At 40.6% G+C, this 11,279-nt stretch overlaps 1 protein-coding gene across 1 annotated transcript in view; it reads right to left on the minus strand.

Moving 5' to 3' along the window:
- LOC144752576 (opsin-VA-like) overlaps nucleotides 1-11,279 on the minus strand; it is a 400,680-nt gene that overhangs the window by 14,941 nt on the left and 374,460 nt on the right. The window lies entirely within an intron of this gene.

Genomic DNA, 11,279 nt, shown 5'->3' on the forward strand with positions numbered 1-11,279 from the left:
AGCAAATATCCATACATTTCTGTCGATTTGTAGAAAATATAAAAACTTCTGAAGCGCTAACCAGATCTCCTCCTCATTATCCAGTTTTGTACCTCTCTCGGACCCAGTTCAAGGCTCATTAACCAGTAGATATATCCTGTCCAGGATCTGGTTTCCTTCATCCATTCTGTGCTCTCTGTAAACTAGACAGAAATCGAGAAAGTGAGGACGATAGATCTCGCAGGAAATGTCAGACAGCAGGCCAGTAGCAGGCAGGAAGAGCTGGTAGGATAAAGTTCCGATGCACCATTGAGTTGTGTGCGACGGATGAAAGGTCACTGGTGGGGCTCGTTGGTGCCAGTTAAATTGAAGTGCTCCTCATAAGTTTCAAAGAGAATCCTTTAGCTTAATTGTGGGTTTTTGTTTCTTCAGCCTCTTCTTTTCAGGCTGTAGACACCCCACTCCTGGTACCAAATGTAGTATACTGAAAGAAGTCAAGTCCAAGTAATTTTCCATGAAGATTTATTGAGTAGTAGATTACATGGAAAGAGCCCCACCAGGACCAGTTTCCCTGCTGCTCAGCACATACACCAACTGATTCAGGCACTCCAACATTCCACATCCCAACATTCTCTCAGGTAATCATTCTGGCTGAGCAGCAGGATACCACAATGTGGCACGAAATTCGCAGTTCTCCTCATCCACTACAACTGCCACCAACTACAAATATCAACTAAAGCCGTCAACTGTCAATGGTCAGCTGCTCCTCTCAACTGACAAAACTGTCTCCTAGCAACTGTGAGCAAATACAGTATGGCAAGAACAAGCAATTTAAGTATACACAGCAGAAAAATATACGATCATGTGCAGATATGAAGTTCCCACCAAAGCTAGGCAGCACGGGACACTTCACGTTATGACCACGAACATGGAGGGACATTCTGTAAAATTAAGATCTGCAGGCAAGGACATCTGCTGAGGATCATGCTCTCACCGGACACTCCTCATTGACAGATGCTTCGAAACAGTGTGCATGGTCCATGGCCCCTTCCGCTCACGGCTGCATTCCATACGTGGGCCTTTTCAAATGCCGCACGGGATGCTCAACCGCTAAGGGGACAGGCGCTCCTGATGACAAGCATGTGCCTAAAGTTGATGATTCCCGGTGCGGCTGAGGTTTGATTATTCCCTCTGATAGCAAGCGTTGCACAGCTCCAGGCGCATTACTCCAACAAAATGACAGGATACATTTGATAATAAGTTCTAACTACATTCACTGTGGCACCTCCAGTTCACACTGCAAGTAGTAAACAAAGCCTGATCAAAACAGTGCACATCCAAGATGAATTACTCCACGGAAAACCTATACACAGCAGGACAACTTTCATGCAAATCCCTTTCAAAGTTGCCAGTTCAAACAAGTAACGCTGCCTAATCCTTTAAAATAAAAGTTGCCGATGACCTCCCAATACATGTAGCTGCCATCATTAAGTTCAAGGTAGGAAGCTTGCTGCCACTTCCTTTTGAAATAGAAGCTGCCAGTACACACATAGATTTCAGCCTTACCTAATTTCCACGTGGATAGCACAAAGCAAATTAAACACCCAGGCTGTGAGATAAGGTCAAAGAAACGTGCATCCATCCTCCCCCTATTAAAAAAAGCCAACCTAGACATCACAGAGATGAACAATTACCGTCCAATAGCGCGACTACCCCTTCCTGCCAAAATAATGGAAGGCCATCTAAACACCCAACTAAGCGCCTTCTTAAAGACTGGCGATCTGCTTGATCCTGCCCAACACGGTTTCCGCGCAGAACATAGCATGGAATCCGCCCTGATTAAATCAGTGGAAGACATCAGAAAGGTGATGGATGCAGGAGGCAGAGCCGCCCTGATATTGTTGGATCTTTCCGCGGCCTTCGACACGGTCCACCACAAGTTGCTGGTGGACCGGTTGAGGGCCAGTGGAATCCAGGGTAAGGCTTTAAAAATCTTACAATCCTTCCTCTCCAATAGAACTCAATCAGTGGCCCTAGGAGAGCTGGAATCACAGATCTTTGTGCTCCCCTGTGGAGTCCCCCAGGGGTCCGTGCTAAGTCCCACCCTGTTCAATGTTTATGTCGCAACACTAGCTCCAGTAATCAGGTCATTCGGCTTCCACCTCACAGCATACGCAGATGACACACAAATAGTGGTGTCACTGCTACCGGGTGAAAATGAGAGCACAGCGGACAGATTTAGAGGATGTATGCATGAGGTAGGTTGCTGGATGGCCCAAAACTGTCTTAAATTGAACTCCACAAAAACGGAGGTGGTGCTTTTCGGGGCCAGGGACAACTTCTGGTCACCCAGATGGTGGCCCGACGAGCTGGGACCCCTCCCTCCCCCGGTGGACAAAGTGAAAAATCTGGGTATACTGGTGGACAACTCCCTGTCCTTCCTACCACAGATTAATGCTCTTTCCTCCTCCACTCATTACATTCTTAAAACAATAAGGAAAGTCCTGCCTTATGTGGAGAGGGAGCATCGGAAAACGATTGTGACGGGCTTAGTCCTGTCACGCTTGGACTACTGTAAGAGCCTTATGTTAAATGCACAGCAGGGAGTACTCAACAAACTCCAGCTACTGCAAAATGCAGCCGCCCGTCTGATTACAGATACTCCGAAATTTGCCTCGGTAGCCCAGGACCTAGTAAACCTTCATTGGCTACCAATTCGCAAGAGAATTATTTTTAAAGCACTCTGCATGGTCTTCAAAGCCCTACATGATACAGGCCCTAGAAGCATGAAACTGCTCTTCAAATGGCACAAACCAGCCAGAACCCTGAGGTCCGGGGAGCTGGCGCTGGTGACAGTCCCCAGAGCAAAAAAAGCACGCTGGGGCGGCAGGAGTTTCTCCCTCGGAGCAGCAGAGGCTTGGAACAAATTGCTACTCAACCTCAGACAATCCTCGGACCTGATGGCCTTTAGGAGAGAGCTTAAAACCTGGCTCTTTACCCACTAAGTTACCTGACACCCAAACTCTCCTGTACAATCATGTTAGCGCCAGGACACCTCCGGGTAACAGAGCGCTCTACAAATGTGATAATAAATAAATAAATAAAGAAACACTGCTTCTAACATTAAGTTCAAAGTAGGAAGCTCAGAACATATCAAAAACACCCAGGTTGTGGGCTGTCTGGTGGAGAGGACATTGGTGGGGCTTCAGAGTGTTTTGTTTCTTTCTGGCTGTTTTCTTCACAGTACGTTTCTTCTATAGTTCTTAAGGTTTCTTGAGTAGTTCCCTTTAAGTGTCCTTTAGATTTATTCAGGTCACATGCATGGTTCTTTTTCCTAAATCGTCACCATTGTTGTAATAGAAGGAAGTCTAGTAGCCGTATTGTAAAGTAAAAGTCCAAGTATAGAAGATAGTACCCCACCATGAGCAGCATCCTTGCTACTCAGCCCACACACTCCAACTGTCTATTTCTCAACCACACAAGACACTCAAGCATTCCATTTCCTCACCAAGCACTCCAGCATTCAACTACATCACATTTATACTGGCAATATCTACATTTACGTTTGTGCACTTAAGATGGCTGCAGTTCATTCTTACCAAGATATCAGCATCGTCTTCTGAGCATCACATACATCAGTTCAGCACACAATTCACCCTTCCATTTTCCCTAAATCCTTTCAGAGTAGATCTCATTGTGGTGAGTTATAGGCCCATATGTACTAACACATTTTCTAATAGGCACAGAATGGGTAAATCGCTATGACACATGAGGGCCAGAGTGACTAGTTGTGAATATAATGAAAATCAGAAAGGAGCTTTGGTTTTTTGCCCGCAACTCTGCTTCTCATTAGTGATGTTTTACTCCAGACAATAAGAAGCGATAGAAAGTAGAAATAATAAAAAAATAGAAATACGTAGCAGAGTATTGCTCTGTTTTTATATCTCTGTTGATGCCTGTGGTATCCTTCTTCAATATGTTATGAGTGGTTACAGAATGTTATTCTTAGAATGTATGATGTAGTTATGTGAGGATTCCAATTGAGGCTAGGACAGAGTCAGTTGCTGCCAGCCTGTGTCTCCTGTGGATGAGATCCTTTTCTTCTTGTGATAAGAATAAAGAAACCTCTTTAATCATCCTACATTTGAGATGTACTTCTTCACATTGGCGACGAGGACGGGATGAAGATTTCTTCCAACTTTTAACATTCACTTGGAAAAGGAAGGATAATTTTTTTTTTTTTTTTTTTTTAAAAGGAAGAAATTCTCAAAAGGATCTCAACACCAAGCCTCAACTTCGTTTTCCTGTTGGACTTTAGAAATTATTGAAAGGGAAATTTTACATCAATTAAAAAATTTTCTTTTAGTTTTCCTGCCATTACATTCCCTTCTGAGGCTTAAAGATATGTGCCCATTTATCACACGTGTAAAAGTGGCAGATTTCCCTGGCTTTCCTTTGTTATAACTTTCATTTACTGGCTTTGGAAATATTTACATCCCTGAAGTTTTGGAAAGCTAGAGTCTCGCCTCACGGAGAACATTCTTTATTTATTGAATTTCAATGACTGCCTGCCGAGTTTGTTACTCGTTCCTAAGGGATTGATTGATAAAAGAAAAGACTATTCCCTTAATGGTTTTTGAGTGCTAATTTGTGAAAATGTGGGCTTTGGATGACCGCGAGGCTGCAACGAAAATAATTTAGAAGTAAACAATTACCTCCATCTCCAGCCGCGCTCCAAACTCGTTACTTGCACCATACGCGCATGCTCCTAACGCTGCGTTTCAAGCCTCTCTACGCGGCGTTTCAAGTGCGTCATACTTTGATGAGGGGGGACCTTCTTTGACTCTTGGCAACGTTCGGCTTCCTTGACAACGCCGTGCCGGGACAGCGGCGTTTCACTAACTGCGCTTCATTTACCAGCAGAGAGGAAACCTGAACGCTGGCTGAACTATTATTCGTGGAACTAGTCGTTTTGAAGACTTTGTACTACAGTAACAATGTTAACTTCATGACAACAAGAACGCTTCAATACTGAACTCTGCTTCGTGGGATTTATGTTTTTTTTTTTTTCTTAAAAAAAAAAAGAGGGGCCTTTTCTACGCTGACACACTCAGCTTTTGTAGTGTGTATGGTTTCAAAGACTTTATCTACGCTAACACACTCAGCTTTATTAGAGTGTATTTATTATACTCATAATGTACTTTCTTTTAATCAAATTTTCTTTTCACAGAATTTACTGATGATCTGGTATCTTTTAACGATAAGTTTCTTCATATGCTAATATTTAATGCCACTCACTCTTATTATTTTTACAGATTCATTGGCATAATCTCGTACATTTTAGTGATAAGTTTATTCATATGCTGATATTCTATGTCACTTACTTTTACTTCCTTACAGATTCATTGGCATACTTTACTCATATTATTTAATTGTTTGATTTATTTCTGTGTTCAACCCAGTTTTCTTCTATTCTACCAGTGAGTTATGCAGAACGTTACTGCTGCCCCCTTTTTCCGATCAAAACCAGGGGATCCTCCCATTCGCTGGTCAAAGTGGAAAAAAGTGTTTCTGAATTATGCGAGGGTATGTGGCACTTCTCTTTCCGCGGAAAGGAAGTCTGCACTTCTAATGCACTGCTTAGGTTCCGAAGGGCAAGAGGTGTTCGAGCATTTGCCTGAATTGACTACTGAAGAGGCAAACAATTTGAACGAATTTGAGGTCAACATTAAAAAGCTAGATAAACATTACTTGCCAAAAGTGAGTACCATCTTAGAAAGATACCACTTTGGCAGGCGTATGCAGAAAGATGAGGAGTCTGTTGAAACTTATGTTACAGCTTTACGCAAATTGGCTGCCACTTGTAAATTTGAAGGTACTTTAGAGGAAAGAATACGGGATCAGTTCATGTTAGGATGTTGTTTAGAAAAAATTAAGGATGAACTTTGGCAAAAGGATGATCCTGATTTAGATGAAGTCATCACTATAGCCAAAAGATTAGAACACTCTCTTGCATGCGTAAAAGTTTTTAAGAAGGAAAAAGAAACGTCTGAGGAAAAGGTCCTAGTTGTTAGTAAGAATAAGTCCCCGGAAAAGACAGACCAAAAAGCTACAACTAGAACTATTAAGAAAATGACCAACTCCACTCCTTCATGTTCTAAATTTTACAGATCCTCCCCTAGTTCTAAGCTAAAGTGCTTTCGTTGTAATGCCTCTGATCATCTGGCCAATGATAGGTCCTGCCCGGCTTTATCTTCTAAATGTAATAATTGCGGTAAGGTTGGGCATTACTTGAAGGCTTGCAGGTCTCAAACTAATGGAAGGAAAAAACAAGTGAAAGAAGTAATAATTGATGAAGACTCAGATTCTGATTCAGATGAGTTACATTGTGGTGAAATTTCCTTATTTGACGAAGACTCTAATTCTGATTCAGACGACGTACTTTGTCGTGAAATTTCCTTATCTGATAAAAAAAGTGTAAAGGTGCTGTTGACGTTGTACGCATTGATAATTGTGAAGTCAAAATGTTATTTGACTCTGGGGCAAAAATCACTCTAATACCCGAAGTTTTCTTTGAAGAAAAACTTTTTGGAAAGGTGAAAGTTTTTAAACCTGACATAAGACCACTAGCCTATGGGAGAAAACCTGTTAAACTTGTAGGTTATTTTAATGGTCAAATTGATTACAAGAGACGACTCACTGCGGGGAAAATTTACATCTCCTGCAGGGGAGACAGCATCTAAGTTGGTTCCATCAGGCAGACTTACATGTCGCTTTAGTGCCTGGTGAAAATCCCTGCATTGTTCTAAGGGACATAATATCTCACTCCGGGAAGGATGATGGTGTTTCAAGTGATGTGTCCCAATACTCAACTAGCTGTAATGTTGTAAGCGTGAATTCAAAGGATGTGTCCCAATGCCCAACTAGCTGTAATGTTGTAAGCGTGAAAAAAGTCACTGATCTGAATACGAATGAGGTGTCTTATCCTGACTGGCGAGGTAAATTTAAAAATGTCTTTAGTGACAAATTGGGTTGTCTTTCTGATTATGTTCATAATATTACCTTAAAGACAAATGCAGTTCCTGTGGCATGTAAAGTGCGTAACGTTCCTTTAGCTATGCAGGAACCTATGCGGCAGGAGTTGGAGAAACTCTTGAGTGATGGGATCATTGTGAAATCTGAAGCAAGTGAGTGGGTTTCGCCTGTTGTTTTAGCGCGCAAACCCTCAGGCGAAATTCGTTTTTGTGTTGACCTTAGGGGTCTTAATAGAGAGGTTGTAGTGGATAGATACCCTCTTCCCAATATCAATACCATGTTAACTCAACTTGGGGATGCCTGCATGTTCTCCACACTGGACCTTAGGGCTGCAGACCATCAAGTCAGGATTGATGACATATCCATGGGTCTCCAATATATGTAGAGTAACACTCCCAGGCATATACTTAAACAAAAACACAATAGAGTAAACAAACAAACTAGTAGAGTTTAAAAAATATACATTTTTAATTTGATTAAAAAAAGCAAATAATAACAGTCAGTGCATTGATCAAAGTTAATAAAAGAATCCTATACTACTACATATGGATTCACAAAAAGAATTAAAAAGGAGGTTAGATGGTATCCGGTCACCATCTAACCTCCTTTTTAATTCTTTTTGTGAATCCATATGTAGTAGTATAGGATTCTTTTATTAACTTTGATCAATGCACTGACTGTTATTATTTGCTTTTTTTAATCAAATTAAAAATGTATATTTTTTAAACTCTACTAGTTTGTTTGTTTACTCTATTGTGTTTTTGTTTAAGTATATGCCTGGGAGTGTTACTCTACATATATTGTTTACCCTGTCCCAGGATATTGATCCGTACCAGGGGGTCCTTGTTGTTAACACAATATCCATGGGTCTCACAACCTTTATCACACCCTTTGGCACTTATAAGTTTACTCGTCTACCTTTTGGCTTAGTCTCTGCAGCCTCTGTTTTTCAGAGAGTAATGGAAGATGTTTTGAGGGGTATTACTGGAGTTAAAATTTATCAGGATGATGTACTTGTTTTTGGTTCGTCACAAAGTGAACATGATCTTAGAGTTAGATCTGTTCTGGAACGTTTTGAGGACAGAGGATTGACTTTAAGGGAAAATAAGTGTAGATTTAACTTGACTGAGATTGACTATTTAGGTCACTGTTTGACTCCTGATGGTGTAAAACCTAAGGATAAATTAGTGAAGACCATACACAGTTTGCCTACGCCAAAGTCTAGGGAAGAATTGATTACTTTTTTAGGTATGGCAGAATATTATAACAAATTTGTACCTCATTTTGCGAACAAGACATCTAACATGAGAGAACTATTAAAAAAAGGAGCAAAATTTTCCTGGCCTCAGGTGTGTCAGAAGGAGTATGAACTTGTCAAACAGGATTTAAGTCTAGCTCCTTCTTTACAGAGTTTTGATGTAAGTAATGATTCAATTTTGGTCACTGATGCTAGTTCTCGGGGCTTAGGAGCTGTGCTCAAGCAAATGAGAGATGGAAAAGAGATCACTATCTTGTTTCTGTCTAGATCTTTAGTGGGCCCTGAGTTATCATATTCTGTAATCGAAAAGGAGGCTCTTTGTATTTATTGGGCAATTAGGAAATTGAAGAAGTTTCTCTGGGGTAATTCGTTTGTGGTTCACACTGATCATAAACCATTGAAGGAAATCTTTTATAAAAAAGGTCTAGATGCCATTTCTTCACGTATTTGTAAATGGGTTATTGCACTCCAAGATTTTGAATTTGATGAGAAGTATTTACCAGGGGTGAATAACAAAGTTGCTGATTGTTTATCTAGATTAGTTGTGGAACAGAATGGCCAAACTTCTTTATCTTCAGAAGATTCATGGGAGGTAGATGAATTCAAGGTATGTGAAATTGTAGAAGGAATCGTTCAGGAGAATGATTGGAGAGACGCCATGAGTACAGATTCTGAATTACAGGAAATTTGTGATTTATTGAGTAAAGGATGGCCTTGTCTTAAGAATTTGAGCGTTGCTGCCAAGAGATACTGGAATGTTAGGGACGAGTTATCTTTAAAGGATGGTTTGTTGTGGAGAGGCACTAGACTTATCCCACCTTCTCTGATGAGGGAAAAAATTCTTCATTTAGCTCACCAGGGTCACCAAGGCATATCCAAAACTAAGGAGAGAATACGTTTGCATTTCTGGTGGCCAGGTATAGATATTTTTGTAGAACGATTGATTTGTGATTGTGTTGAATGTAACTCTTCTGATAAAGTATGCAAGACAAGGACGCAACCAATGGTCATTAGGGAAGTACCTGTACGGTGTTGGCAGGATGTAGCCTTAGACATTCTAGGTCTGATTTCTTCTGGGACTAGTCAAAGGTATGTGTTAGTCTTGATTGACATGTTCTCACGTTGGCCAGAGATAAAAATCACCCAAAACATTGAGACCAAGGATGTGGTCAAATTTTTACGTGATATATTTGCTAGGGAAGGTTTCCCAGAAACAATCCTTACAGATAATGGTGTACAGCTGGTATCAAAGGAGATGGAGGATTTCTTAGCGAATAAAGGTATTAAACACAAGCGTTGTTCTCTTTACCATCCGGAAAGTAACGGAATGGTGGAGAGGTTCAACCGAGTACTTAAGGAGTCTATTCAGATTTCTAAAGATCAGGGCTCAGATTGGAAAAATAACCTGATGGAAAGAGTAATGGTATATAGAGTTACACCACATTCTACTACGGGGGAGATTCCTTTTGAACTTTTCCGAGGTCGCACTCCAAACACTTCGATATTTCAAACTTGCATGAGAAAATTAGGGGTAGAAACAGTGAATCATAACAGGGGCCTAAGTTCATTGAGACAGGAGGTGAAATCTAAGCTGAGGAAGAAGAAATTTGATTGCAGGCATGCAGTTGCTCATTCCAATGTGTGTGTTGGGGATTGGGTGAGGATACGTCTTCCACTTAGATCTTCAGGACCAAAATACTCTCCTCCTTTTAGTGTCACAAAACTCTTTCGCAATGCTGTTAAGCTAAATGATGGGAGGATTTGGAATCTGAATCGCGTTACTTCATTTTCAGGTTCTTCTTCAAAAGACAAAGGGTCGAATAGTAGTGATGTTTCTGCTGAAAACACTTTAACAAATAGCAATTTAGTTAATAAAAAGAAAAATGTCGAGTCTGATGTTCCTGTCAGGAAAAGTACACGTCGAATCTGTACTCCTGCAGCTCTTAGTGACTATGTTTTAAAGTAACAAAATGTTATGTTTCAGGGGAAGATGTGTGGTATCCTTCTTCAATATGTTATGAGTGGTTACAGAATGTTATTCTTAGAATGTATGATGTAGTTATGTGAGGATTCCAATTGAGGCTAGGACAGAGTCAGTTGCTGTCAGCCTGTGTCTCCTGTGGATGAGATCCTTTTCTTCTTGTGATAAGAATAAAGAAACCTCTTTAATCATCCTACATTTGAGATGTACTTCTTCACAATGCCACAATGAAGACTGAGGAACAAATGACCTTAATTGCTTAACCAGCTTTAACTCATTTCTTGGGGGTTGCACAAATAAGAACAACTATTGTGTTCTTTTCACTTTTCGTTGAATTTTTACTACAAGATTCTAGTTTACTACTGAGCAATATCAGTATAGTCTTTCAAGTGATATAACTTTTGACACCCAATAGGGCTTGAGTAGCCTATTCAGACATCAATTTAGGCTCTTAAAGGACCTTTGTGTGTACCACAGTTACATCAGTTAAGGATGTCTCTCGGGGTCAAATCCCACACCTTCTATCTCAGTTTTACATATCATTTAGTGGTAGTTAAGGCTAGCTATTGCTAATCCCAGCTTGTTCTTTCATACCTTCAGAAACTGGGTCTTGAATGTTTACTTTCTCTACTGTCCACTCCCTGTCCTTACTCCAACTCGAATGAAGATTAGGGGGCGATGCAATGGCTAATCTTTTGTCATCAGGATAAAATGTTGCATGATGTTGGGTGCATTAGTTGACACGTTGATGAGTCGGTGTAAGTATTACGCTAAGATCTTCCTGCTGATGAAGATGCTAATCCTGATGAGGTTCTGATGCCATCTTGCAGCTCCCATTTGGAGACTTTGGAAGCCTGTATCTGCAAGAAGATTCCATGTACACTGCTCAGTTAGATTAATGTCTGGATCACGTCAGGGGTTTTTGGAAGCAGAATCAAAAAGTTCAATGATACCTTGAAGTAATTAAACTTACATAATGCATTTATATACCCTGAAATGTGGCTCTAATTTGTGCTAATGTGCTCA

This window comes from Lissotriton helveticus, chromosome 5_1 (assembly GCF_964261635.1).
Source record: "Lissotriton helveticus chromosome 5_1, aLisHel1.1, whole genome shotgun sequence".
Lineage (NCBI taxonomy): Eukaryota > Metazoa > Chordata > Amphibia > Caudata > Salamandridae > Lissotriton > Lissotriton helveticus.